Raw genomic sequence first — 14,101 nt, forward strand, 5'->3', positions numbered from 1 at the left:
CTCCCCCCTCAAGAACTAGCAATCACTATGTGCCCACACTTTCGCCTCCTACTTATTGAAATACGCACAGGAAACACAGCTCACTTTTTACACTTTTTTGCTCTGCTGCGGAGACCTTCGTTCCTATCCGACCGTCTCAACATAATAACAAGCACTTCAGATTCCGCTATTCCCACGTGTCCAGTCGATTTTTTCTTTTCATTAAACCGAAGCGTCCCTAAGAATAAGGGCTTGCGTTCTAGAGACAACACTCTTCCCATTCTTCTTTTCGCTTGAGCGCCCCACCCCGGGCGCGGCTTCACTGCGCTTTCTTTTAGGAGGGAGCCAATTTATTCTCCTCCTCCTTCATTGGGCCCATTGGATAGAAAACTTGGCTCTTTGTCTCAACCACTTGTTACTCACACATACCAAAACAACCTCCTGTTTCCACTTTAGCACCAGAAAAGGGAATGGAGTGCCGGGGGGGGGGGGGGGGGGGAGAAGAGGATAAAGGGGAATAAATGGTGACATAGTCTTTTCATTTAAATTGAAACTTAAAGCTGTGTTGGTTTTGGAGTTAGCTTTTCAGCCTCCCAAAGGGTTGGCTTGCGGCTTTATTCAGTTGTCCCCAACCAACCTGGCAGAACACGTGTCTACATCTTGTGGGCAATTGCGACAGCTTCCTTCACCAGTGCAATCGAAGCTGCTCTTTCATTGACTCAAATAGGAAAAAAATGCACAAAATTACTCAGGCAATCACATAGACGTAAGCCTGGATGATCACTCAGCATTAAAAAATGCTGTCTTGCAAAAGTACCTGGAAAAGACTTTCTGAACAAGAATTCATTTTAGGCAAGATTTAAAGTTAATACTTCTCGTTTGGAGTCCACAAAAAAGAAACAAGGGATTCCTTTCTTATCAGGACAGATGGCTGATAGTGGTGCTTTATGTCACTGTTTCCTACAGTGACATATACAAGTAGGGACGTTTGAGAGCCTGGTGATCCGAGAAAAGTCTTGGTAATAAGTATTCCTATCAGCATCTTAGGTTTTAGACTTCCTGGAGTGCTCAGAACATGACCACATGTAGAGTTTAGCTCATACTTCTTTCTTTCTAATGTTTCCTCTATGAAAAGGAGGGAGAAAACACTTTCTGAAAAAGAATCAGTAGGAAAGTCGGATAACATCAGTTAAGATTATTGTTAGGGAGGAACTGGTCATGGTAAATTTAACAGCCCTTGTTAGGATAAAGCAGAGACAAGGACCATGGGACTGGTTCAATTTCATTGCAGTGTTTTGTTTTGAATTTTCTTTTAGTTTTTCTTGTACCTTCATCACAGTATGCTCTGTCAGTGATTCTGTGTGTGTGAGTGTGTGAGTGTGTGTGTGTGTGTGCGTGTGGTGTACACATGCACATTTACAATGTATGTTCTTGGGTAAAACTGAGCCACATTCACTGACCAGGACACAGAGTGATCAACTGAGCTAACCTATGATGCTGGAGGGGGACACAGCCCCTATTGTGAGAAGAAGGACTTTAGGGTATGTTTATATCCCCATATAAGGCATCAGAAAGTTAAAATTACTAAGTTTCAGTAAATCAATAGGTTAATAACAAAAGTTTTAAGGAAATTTGCTTAATAAGGAGAAATAGTACTCTCTACTCTCTTCTTAACTACAATATTGATATGAGATTCAGAAAGTAGAATTCCCTAAGAGGACACATCCCTATAGAAAAAGTCAATCATCTTCACAATAAAGTAAAATTTTATTTTTGCCAATTTGAATAATCATAATCTTTATGTGTGAAATGGGAAAATAGTAACCAATGCAGATGTTATAGGGATTGCTTCGTAATAATAATGCTTACAAAACAATAGGGTAGTGTCGCCAAGGCCTCAGCATGTAGTAGCTGGTGTTATTATTATTGTGGTTATTTTGTTTTCAGGTATATCTTTAATGACATTTTCAATGGAATTGTTTGCTGCTATAGACTGCCAAATCTATTTCAAGAGTTTGAAAAATAAAAAGATTCACTTAATAAACAAAACTGCATAATGACTAAGATTAAGTACAATCATTGCAAGTCATAATACCTCATTCATAGATTCATAGACCTTTGTTCACACTCAGCTTTCTAGATTATGTCACACATTTTCCCACTATAATGGCACCTACAACTATTATGAATGAAAATTTAAGTTTCATTACAAGATGATAGTCAATCTTTCCATCTTGCAATATGTTCTTATGTCTCTTATCTAGACTTTGAGACTTAGTTCCTTAGTCTTTGAGATAATCCAAATATGATCAGTATTAATGAGTAAAAGATGCTTATTAATGGAAAAAATGTGACTCTAGATTCCATCAACATCAGCAGCTACTGCAATCATTCATCAGCATTTCCAGAATAGCTATTGAAAATTAAGATTTAAACAAACTCTGATAGGTTAGCTCAGTTGGATAGAGCATTGTCACCATACTCCAAGGTTGCAGGTTCCAGCCTCCATTAGGGCACATAATAAGAATCAACTGATGAATGCATAAATATGATGAATAACAAAATTGATGTTTCTCTCTCAAAATCAATATATTAAAAATTACTATGCTCAATTAATATTTGACAAAGGAGGCAAGAACATACAATGGAGACAAAACAGTCTTTTCAATAAATGGTGTTAGGAAAATTGGACAGATTCATGCAAAAAAAAAAATGAAACTAGACCACCAACTTGCACCATACAAAAAATAAATTCAAAATGGATAAAGGACTTAAACATAAGACGGGAAACCATAAAAATACTAGAGGAGTCCACAGGCAGCAAAATCTCAAACATATGCCAAAGCAATATCTTCACTGATACAGCTCCTAGGGCAATGGAAACTAAAGAGGAAAATAAACAAATTGGATTACATAAAAATAAAAAGCTTTTGCACAGCAAAAGAAACCATTAACTAAACAACAAGAAAGCCCACTGCATGGGAGAACATATTTGCCAATGTTATCTCCGATAAGGGTTTAATCTCCAACATTTACAGGGAACTCATACAACTTAACAAAAGGAAGATAAACAACCCAAACAAAAAAAAATGGGCAATGGACCTAAATAGATACTTTTTGAAAGAGGACATACAGAAGGCCAAGAGACATATGAAAACATGCTCAAAGTCACTAATTATCCCAGAGATGCAAATTAAAACAACAATGAGGTACTATCTCACACCTGTCAGAATGGCTATCATCAACAAATCAACAAATAACAAGTGCTGCTGAGGATATGGAGAAAAAGGAACTCTTGCACTGCTGGTGGAAATGCAGACTGGTGCAGCCACTGTGGAGAACAGTATGGAGTTTCCTCAAAAAACTAAAAATGGAATTCCCATTTGACCCAGTAATCCCACTTCTAGGAATATATCCCAAGAAACTAGAAACACCAATCAGAAAGGATATATGCACCCCTATGTGTATAGCAGCACAATTTACCATAGCTAAGATTTGGAAACAGCCTAAGTGCCCATCAGCAGATGAGTGGATTAAAAAACGGTGGTACATCTATACAATGGAATGCTATGCTGCTGTAAAAAGGAAGGAATTCCTACCATTTGTAACAGCATGGATGGACCTAGAGACCATTATGCTAAGCGAAATAAGTCAGTCAGAGAAAGATAAATATCACATGATCTCACTCATTTGTGGAATATAATGCACAACATAAACTGATGAACAAAAACAGATCCAGATCCAGAGACAGAGAAGCATCAATCAGACCATCAAACCTCAGAGGGAAGGTAGGGGAGGGTGGGGGTAAGGGGGAGAGATCAACCAAAGGACTTGTATGCATGCATATAAACATAACCAATGGACACAGACACCAGACAGGGGGGTGAGGGCATGAGTGGGGTGGCGGGGGGAATGGGGGGATAAGGACGCATATGTAATACCTTAATCAATAAAGAAAGAAAAAGTTATAAAGATTTAAACAAATGTTTTTAAACTCTACATTTGCAAATTTATAATTCTTTCCATAATATAGACAAAAATGTGATCATTTTTAGTTTGTATCTAGGCGTGATAGGGGAGTAGAAACAAGTTTATTCTCTATTTCAGAAGCTGTAGCAAAGTCCTTCAAGACAGCTTTTGCTGACCTGGAAAGTCCATCTAAAAAAAAATCTGTGCCTTCCCCTTGTCAGAAGTGATGAAGGTTTCAGATTTCCTCTCAGGCTAATATCACTTATTGGCAAGAAAAAGGAATTATGAGGCACATTTAGCAAGAGAGAATTTTACCATCTATGAAAAGATTAAGCTTAATTATGAATTCAATTTATAAAGTCTAGTGTCACCAAGAGATATTTCAGTTCCAGACTCTGAGTGTAACAATATGCTCTAGTTCTAATTTAAAGTGACCGGAGATTCAGCTGACAGCAGAAGGACACTGTAGGCCATAGCAAATCAGATGGCACTTGGCTGCAATTCTGATTTTTTTTCACTTTTTTTTCTTGTAAGATCTTTATGACTATCCTTGTTTCAAAAGACTTTAAGCCCATCCTTATATGGCAAAAAAAATCTTCCCTGTAATTTCTCACTGAAAAAGAGAAAACTATGCAAAAAGACAAGAGGTCACTCTCAAAGCATTCTCCTGCCCATGAGGTCTCAGATTCTAGTCTGATTCTCTCCCCACACCCTTAGAGTCACATGAAATATCAAAGTCGTTCAATAGGTATTTAGGATATTTTCAAAGACTGTTTCCTCCAGTTTACAAAACCACCTAGTCCCAGGAGGTTCATCTTAAAGGTGCTTAAGAACCCCATATCTGGAGTTATCCAGAATCTTCCTTCTACAAACAGAATCACCGGGGGAATGTGTGAGGTGGCTATATTCTGCTTCTTTTCCAGTTTTATCCTGCATTAGTTTCCATTTCTTCCTTAAATCCTTTACAAACCAAAATGCTTTCCTAGATGAAGACTGAAGTGTTGCTGCAGCTCCAACAAAGAACATCTGCTCTGACAGCAATTATGAAAGACGGGAATCAAAGCATAAAGCAGGACCTCCCTTGTACACTTTCCTTTCCTCCTCCTTCTTTTTAAATGTCGGTTTTTTATAGTTTCTGAAATATGGTCCAAAAGCAACAGGGTCAGAGAAGTAATTTTTTTTCTTCTTAGAATGGCTATTATTAGAATGAGCTCAGAAAGGAAATAACATTTTGCAGAAGGTTATTTAGTCCGCTTATTAAATGACAGCTAAAGACAATGAGTGCTCCACTTCTTTTTTATTAACTGAATCCTTTCCTGCTTCCCTTTTGAGTAGGTGAGCTTACAAGGAATTATCCAGTACACACTCCCCCACCTCCACCAAAAAACATTTTGAGAGTGAAAGTGGGTCCTACTAATAGTTATTCCAGAACAATGGGTATCAGCCAGGACTTCCTTGGGCCAACTGGGGTGGGCCAGGAGGAAGAATAGGCATCCTGATTTTGAGGGGAAAAAATTATGGTCAGATTCATATGACATCCTGTATTTGTCTCCATTTCTTTAATCATTTTGTTTGTTTGTTTGTTTGTTTGTGTAGAGAATCAGGATAAACTCAGCCTATTGTTTGGAGACAATGATCCAGATGTAAAAGATCATGTAACCCCTGAAGGCATTCCTGGCTGAGACTGTATCCAGAGTTTATAAGACTGTACCCATGACGCTCCTTCCAGCAAGATGTATAAACTTCGAGAAGACAATTGGGGATTCTTTATTTGTCTGCATTAACTAGTCTCAATCAAAATAATAAATAAAGAAAAGAAGTCTTCTTGTCTAAATAGAGGTCAGTTCTTGTCAGGTTTACATTTCGAATGTTGACTACAATTTTCAAGGAGAACAAGGCAAGTTATCATCTCAGTAATAACTCTCAAGTGCATCTCGCCTTTCCCGGGGGAGCTAAAAGAAGTGTAAGTACTTCCCATGGGCATACTATTTGAAGTGATGATACTCAAAGCATACATTTTCTATTTCCTTAAAAGTTCTTCTCTCCAGATTAAGCAGTAAACTTGTGCGAAAAAAAGCACTTATTTACGTGTAAGTGCATTGGCTGGGATTAATATTTGATATTATAAGTCAAGAATTAACCATTAAGCAAATGGTTTACTTGGAGAAAAGAAATATTTTAGGAAACACTGAATCTAGAAATGATGCTCGTCTCAAGACAATTCAGCTCAATTTATAAAAGACCATACCATAGGGTGGAAAAGTTATAGCAAGCATTTTTTGGATTATCCCACTAAGAGTCACATTTTTATTACTTTCATGGCTGTTTGCAGAAGCAAAATGACAGTGTTTTATTAAAGAATGTATATACTTTGTTTGGAGAGATTGTAGACAGTCTGCCTGAAAATTAACTTTGAAGCAAAGAAGAGAAACAAAAGGAACATGTTTTTTCTAAGATACATTATCCTTATATTAATTGTACGTAGTTGAATAGAGTCAGGTTGAATATAGTGGTTCAATTATTAACACAGCTTATTTTATACGTAGGGTCATTTTCTTCCTTTAGATGCTGCTTTCTATTAACTTTATGAAATCATAAATTGGAAAAACTCTTCTAGTATTACCTTGGACTTATTCTTAATGTGATGTGTCTATCAATTGATATTCTAATTTTCAGCATTGCTGACAAGTTGAGCTGCACCCCTTAGGAGAGTTTGAGCTGCACCCCTTAGGAGAGTTGCATGAACATATCCTACCCCTCTCTGGCTAATACACACTGTCCTCATGGTAGTTTCCAGAAATCTTAAAACTCAATTGTACTGTATCCGAATTTTCATTTGCTCAGTTGTACACACCAATGGGGATGCGAAGTGGGAACTAAGAAATGCAGCCCACAGTCCCTGTTCATAGTTTTGTGACAAGGTCACTGGCCAAGGCAACATGCAGTTGTCCCTCAGGACATGGCTGTTCTCTCTGTAATTCCATGTGGGATAAAAAGGAGCTGTGGCAGCTTCTGACAGCTTCACATATTTGGTAGCAAGAACCTTGTGAAGTATTTACTTGCTCATGTGCACATGGAAGTGGTTGAGTACCAGTGCCTAGAAAACATGGAACAAAAGGCATTTGCTTTCCAGAGAAAGCATTTTCTATCTACCACAGGCTTCACTGGAAAATATGAACTAGACCTACTCTCTGCTCCTTCCTTTTTGTCATATCAATGTTGCCAAAGAGGCAACATGAAATAAATTAGGACTCTAATTTTCTAAGTACTGGGAATTGTGAAAGATTGAAACAAGTCCCTTGGTACTTGGTAAGAATATTTCCAGCCTTGGAGAATGTATATGTGTCCTTTTACCTCTCTTTACTGAGATACCAGAATTTTCTTTTGCTCATCACTGATATTCCCTACTGAACCTCACATGGTTTCTTTCTTACTCAGTTGTTGTCCAAGGCGGTGGTTTAGGTGTGTTTGTTTTTCATTTTAGAATTCTATCTGAAGTGACTGACAAGGCATGGTGTTGGTAGTCAGGGATAGAACTGAGGATGTAGGAGTAGAGGCTTAGGGCTACAATGAAATATGTAGGCTCTTATCCCAGATCCTGTCCCTGGAGTGTGAGTTCATGCAAGTAGTCCTGAAAGCCTCATCAAGTGAATTTGCTCATTTGTTAAACAGACATACTACTTACTGCCTACTTGGCTGGGAGTGAGAAATAAATGAGATGATGTTCATAAAGCCCTTATTACAACATCTAAAACCTATTAAGTATTCAGTTACCTCATATTATTAACAGTTTAAGGGAATCAAAGCTGCGCAGTCAAACTGGCAGCCTCCAAATGTTGGTGCTACTTGTGTCTCATGGCCACCCAGCCTTCTCAGGTGCATTGGTAGGTGCATCTTTTCTCTGTTTCCTTGTTCCTACTTTGTTTTCATTCTGAAACTCAAGACCATTGCTGGCAGGGGTATGAGGATATAGGAGGGTGCAAAGGAGAGACATGCACTCTGTTCTCTTTATTTAAACACACCTCACATGTGTGTTCTGCCATTGCTCTCCAGAACCCAGTGATATCTATCACCATATCTTCTCAACCTTACACCTGTTCAGGTGTTTATCGTAGATTTTTCTCATGACTGCTGGTCCAGTTATAAAATGGTCAAGGCTGCCCTCTGAATGTTCCCTCTGAAATGTAGATGAATCTTCAGATGCCTCTTCACTGAAACGTAGTGATTTTTTCTTTGAAAGAGCTCTGGTACTGAAAAATTTATCTTCTAATCGCAACTCTTCCAGTTGAACTTTCAACCAAAAATAATAATAATGATTCCTTATATTCACCATCTCCCTGCTTCAAGCTGATAAGCAGCACACCAAGGGATGGTTTTCAGAAGAAGCAGCAAGTGTAAACACAGTAAATCTGACTCCATAATGGTAACATGCTTGCCATTTTGCCTGACTTCATGGTACTCTTCTGAGAGGAACACATTGTACTGTTAATTTCAAATACCAGTATGAGTGTGGTTTATAACAGCTGCTTATTTCCCAAATGGAAGCTCATTGTATGTGACTATGGATATTCCCAGACAACAAATCTCTCCCTACCATGGAACAAACTCAGTAAATTCTATACCTTTGATCGTTGCAGTTCAATATGGAAGGAAAACTAATAATTCAAATTCTTCAAGACTTTTCATCATTTTCTCTTTCCCACTACCTTGAGGCTCTGAATTTCCTGTGATGGTTCTAATATTTGTGTTTTTTTTTCTGTGTCTAATTCAGTAATCTACCTTTTTCATTAAAATAATATTTGAAAAATATGTATTTTCAGAAAATGAACTAAAATGCAAGAGTCAACATTGACTATGATAACTCAGGGAGGTATATTGACAGTTAAAGATATTCCCATTTTGTAAGAATCAAAGCAATATTATTTATATATATTCTCATCATTTAGAATTTGCAATTCTTTTAAAAATAGGACTTTTGTCTTCTTTGATTATCCTCATTATAGATACATTTTGCAGCTGATATTTGTGTTCCATCAGTTATCAGTAACTTTCAAATCAGAATCACCGGCCCAGCTACCTTTTCTAAAGCTAAAAACCCCATATCCTATTTCCCTATAGACCTCTTCACTGATAAGCCTAGCAGGCACCTCAAACTTGAGAGGTTAAAACAGGGTTCATTTAATGTTGTATCTTCCATTATTATTTCTGCCCTTGTGTTTTTATCCTGATTAATGATAATACTATCCACCCAATTACCAAACCATTAACTTAGATGTCATTCTAGAAGTCCTGCTGATTCTAAATGTGAAATAACTGTAGAATTTATTATCTTTATCCCCATTGACACCATCCTAGATCAAGCCCTCATCATATCTAGCCAGGACATTATTATAATCTCTCAATTGACTCTAACTCACCATTCAATTTTCTCATCTAAATTTTAAAGTGATCTCTCAAAAAATCATGTGCGATTATATTTGAGATATAGGCATGCATGGAGAGCACAAATCACAGTGTTAGCCAAAGAATAATCACTGAATAAATGTTAATCCAATAAAATTTGGTATATTAAGGAGTTCTAATATATCCTATCAGTGATAAGGCACTATTGGGGGGTTTTTAAAAGATTATCCTCACTCACTCTAGAGGATTCTTTGAATTGTTAGTGGGAGAAACTGGAGAGGGGAAAACTAGCTCAGATACTATATTAGGTCAGGGAGTTCATGATGTGTTTCTTATTTTAACACATACAAATGATGGAATGGAGACAAAGGGGTTTAGAGAGCTATTTAAGAAGAAGAAAATACTTGAAGATATCATACCTGTTACATGAAAAAAATTGTTATATTTGAAATTGTCTGAGGCAAATTATTTGTATGGTCAATATAAGAAAAACTGATCAAAGAACCTTATAAATATCTAACTTAATAGAAAAGGAGAATAATAATGATAATATGTATATTTTTGAATAGTTATTATTTAAAAATACTATGAAAATTTATTTACATGTACCATCTTCTGTACAAAGGAAATGGTATGATTTTCTTCATTTTTGTTTTAAGCTGGGAAATTTTAAATATATTTAATAGGTAGGAGAAACAATAGTAGAGAGGGAGAAGTTAATAGGGGTTAGAAGCACAGATGAAAGCAATCAGATAGAAGGTAGACAAGTTAGCCATATAGAGTAAGATGGTTGGGAGGGGCAATCCTGAATCCTGGTACTGCAACCCAGATGGAAGGTCATGTGGGGATAGGGATAAATTTATGTTTGATGACTCTTTTCTCTGTGTGTAGGAGGTAATGTCAAAGTTAGTGCTATGTTTTGTTTCATGAATAAACTTGAATGGTTACCTTCCTGACTTTCTCAATATAACCAAATAGGATTGGCCCTTGGCTCCTCAACTATGGAAGAAAGAAGACAGGGATTAGTGTAGACACAAGTGAACCTGTCCTTCCCAACCCCTTTGCCTTCCTTCAGTGAACAGACACCAACTTTCTACGTTAATTCATTCAATAACCATTGGTTAAATATTTATGTTAGATATTTAATACATCTAACATATGTTTTCATTTGTTTGATTTATGAAGACAAAGAAATAACTTTTGATGAATTCAATATCCAGGAATAAAATGACAGACATAGCAAAAATATTAAATAGCTGCTTCCATAATTGAGAACATATGAAGTTGCTATGGATCATGGGTAGATAGCAATGTTGAGATCTACTAGATTATGGAAACTTTGAATGTTAGAAATAAAATGAGTTTAGATAATATGATTTTCAACCCCTTGGTGAGGCAGAGATGAATCTGAAAGTTAAAAAAGTTAATGGGTTATATAAGCCAAAGTTTTCCCCTTCTTGGTCTCAACATACAACTGAAACACCACAGGAAAGCTAAATCTATGAGGACTCCAAATATATTAATGTCCATAAGGTTAATGATCCAAATCCCAGAGTAAAAGGATGTAGCACATTGTAATTTTCTGGACTTCAGAGATAGGTCACAACGTGAAACTAATAATCATAGCTTCAGCCCAGGTCCTGGGAAATATGCCTGGGTGGTAAATTTCTCTCTAAGTACTACACCAGGAAATATCAAATGAGATTTCAAAAAGAAAATGTTGCAAGGTAATAAAAATGTTTTATGATGGATCACTAGTATTAAATATAAGACACTCAACATTCAGGAAACTATTCTGCAGAGACCTGATTTAATTTTTCAAAATCATTTTTTTTAGGTGATGCTCTTTGGGTTGGCAAAAGCCCAGCTATTTGGAACATTTGATGTCTCTGCTGTATGAGAAAGGTAGGATGCAAACATGCAAATGCTTACCTTTATGTTTTCCAAGAGCAAACGAGAGCACTGAACAACTTAATAACACTGGTACATAAGGCTTGAAATTGTCTCTGATAGCTCCATGCTGCTAATAAATAGGTGGGTTTTGACTTTGCTCGTGTATCATGCATCAGGGAAAATGTGGAATATCAGTGTCAAGAACTCTGTCACTCAGGATTCTGAACAGCTTCTAAACCACTGGCACTATGGCATTTGCTAAAAATTAGTCAAGCTTTAGTTACTGACCTAAAACAAGTAGCAACGTTGACCCAGCTGATAAGACATTAAATCAGCCCTCTAAAACTCAGTGCCAACTGCCTCTCTTGCCAGTTAATTTGTTTGTAAAATGATTACCATTATGTCAATACACTGTGAGACTCAATAAATGGTAGCTACTATTTTCAGGATTAAATTTAGTTTGGTAGTAGTGTAGTGAAGATTAACAAAAACACATTGGTTTTCATATTCTTGTAGACACAATATGATAGGAGATAGAATTCTTGCCCAGTAAAAATTTAACTGAAATTTTCACTTATCTTCTCATTTTAAAATGGATATAGTTTGCACTTCATTAGGCATTGTTGGCTATGTTTGTTGGTTGTTTTTAACTGTGATGAGTTTCAATTAAAGAATAAACAGTTGAAATAGTCATGAAAATTTTAAAAATAATGCAATTGTTCCCATATTGTTATGCATATAAAATAACTTTTGCCCGGTTGGCATGGCTCAGTGGTTAAGCGTTGGCCTATGAAGCAGGAGGTCAAGGTTTGATTCCACGTCAAGGCATGTGGCCAGGTTATAGGCTCGATCCACAGTGTGGGCATGCAGGATTCCCTCTCATCATTGATGTTTCTGTCTCTCTCCCTATCTCCATTCCTCTCTGAAGTCAATAAAAAGACATCTTAAAAAATAACTTTTAGCATTTTAATGTTTATATTTGAGATTCAAACCTGTGGACAAGAGAACAGATAAGGGTACATCCAAACAAGAGCTTTGAAGAATGTTCTCATATACTTCTGAAGGCAAAAATACAACGTTACATAAATATGTTGAAAGCTGCTAATAGATCTTTATGCTTCTAGACCTTTTAATAAAGAGCTTTTTCATCTTTGAAAATAGGATTCTTGTCACCATAATTTACTGTCTAGTGGTGGATATATTCAAATATCTCCATTAGAAGCAGAGTAATTATTATTACTAATAAAATCTGGAAAACAGGTGTTGCGATGGACTTACATAGGAGAAGTAGAGCCTTGATTCAAGTAGAGGATGACATCTAGGCAAAGTAGGAAATGTGTAGGAGTTAGCAGGAGGTGGGGGGAAGCTCTGGTCAGTTCTGGCCTGTGCAGAGAGCATAGAATGATTTAGATCAAGAGAGTGATGCTGGCCCTGCCTGAGTAGCTCAGTTGGTAGAGCATCATCTTTGATACATCAAAATGGTAGGATCTATCCCCAGTCAGGACACATACAAGAATCAACCAATGAATGCGTAAATCAATGGAACAACAAATAGATATTTCTCTTTCTTTCTCTCTCTCTTCCTTTCTCTCTCTTTAAAAAAATGTAAAAAGAAAGAGTGATGTTGGCACTCTAGATCAGATCTGACGGTAGACAACAAGGGCAGTGGAGAAATGGTGATGAAGAGATAGGTAGCCAGGGGTCAGAACTTCTAAACCATCTTAAGGAGTTTAGAATTTACACTGTGGGAAACCTGTTTTCAGCAAGGGGGTGAGGTTATCTCCAATAGCTCAGTGGTATCTCGGGGTCCTAGTGTATCTTACAACATAGTGATGCCAGTTAGCATTTGATTTACTTTGTATGAACCAGAAAAATCTTTTTTGTATAATGATGTCATAATGGGAGATTTGTTTCCTATAAAACCAGAAAAGAATTTAACTATCAGATAAAAGCTTTGAACTATCACTTTTTATTTCTATCTCACAAACCTACTTTATAACATTATTAAAATTTGTTGAAAGCACTTAGTAGCTTAGAGTACAATCTATTTTTAATCTCTGTTTCAAGTACACATTACAATAGCTGTGAGAAAATTACAATAGCCTTAAGTTCATAACACATAATTTATATTCAGCTGAGAATGGCTAAAGAACAATTCTCCCATAAAAAAGGTCTCAAGTCCAATGTTCCAAAGTTTGAGCTCTGTGTAGATCTCTTCATTAGGTCACAATAGGGCGGATAGCAGGGAAGAAAGCTTTATGATTGAGCACGTGAGGGGCAGGCACTGGCCCCCTGGTGTGGATACAAAGATGAAAAAGCCTGACTTTTCCTCAAACAGCTTTGTACTTTGAGAACAAAACCATGAATAAGTAAGTAAATGATAGATGTGGATGCTATGAGAGGGTATTGATAGAGTGGAGGAACAAAGAAGGGAGCTCCCATTCTTTCTGGAGGTTTCCCAGTGATGGGAATGGGAACATCAAACAACTAGGTCCTTCCATAGGGCCTGGAAGATCATGGGAAAAGCAGGAGATACTAAGTGGGAAAACCCAGATTCTAGGTCTCCTTGGATCATAATCTCATTTTTGCATCTTGAGCCTGGAGAAAGTTATAAGTTCTCTGTACTTTGGCTTCTTCCTCTTTACAGTATCTGTGTCAGTGAAGATTTTCAATGAAGTCTCAGAGCTTTGTAGACAACCATGGGGGAGGGGCTCAGGAGACAAGACTCTAACCTGTTTCAATCAGAAAACTTTCACTCATGTCTCTTTCACTGACTGGCATTTATACCCTTCAAAAATATTTCTGCTTTTCAAAACAAAAGTGTGATAATCACTAGACAACATCGGCCTGTTATTGT

The sequence above is a fragment of the Myotis lucifugus genome, unplaced genomic scaffold (genome assembly GCF_000147115.1).
Source record: "Myotis lucifugus unplaced genomic scaffold, Myoluc2.0 scaffold_36, whole genome shotgun sequence".
Classification (NCBI taxonomy): domain Eukaryota; kingdom Metazoa; phylum Chordata; class Mammalia; order Chiroptera; family Vespertilionidae; genus Myotis; species Myotis lucifugus.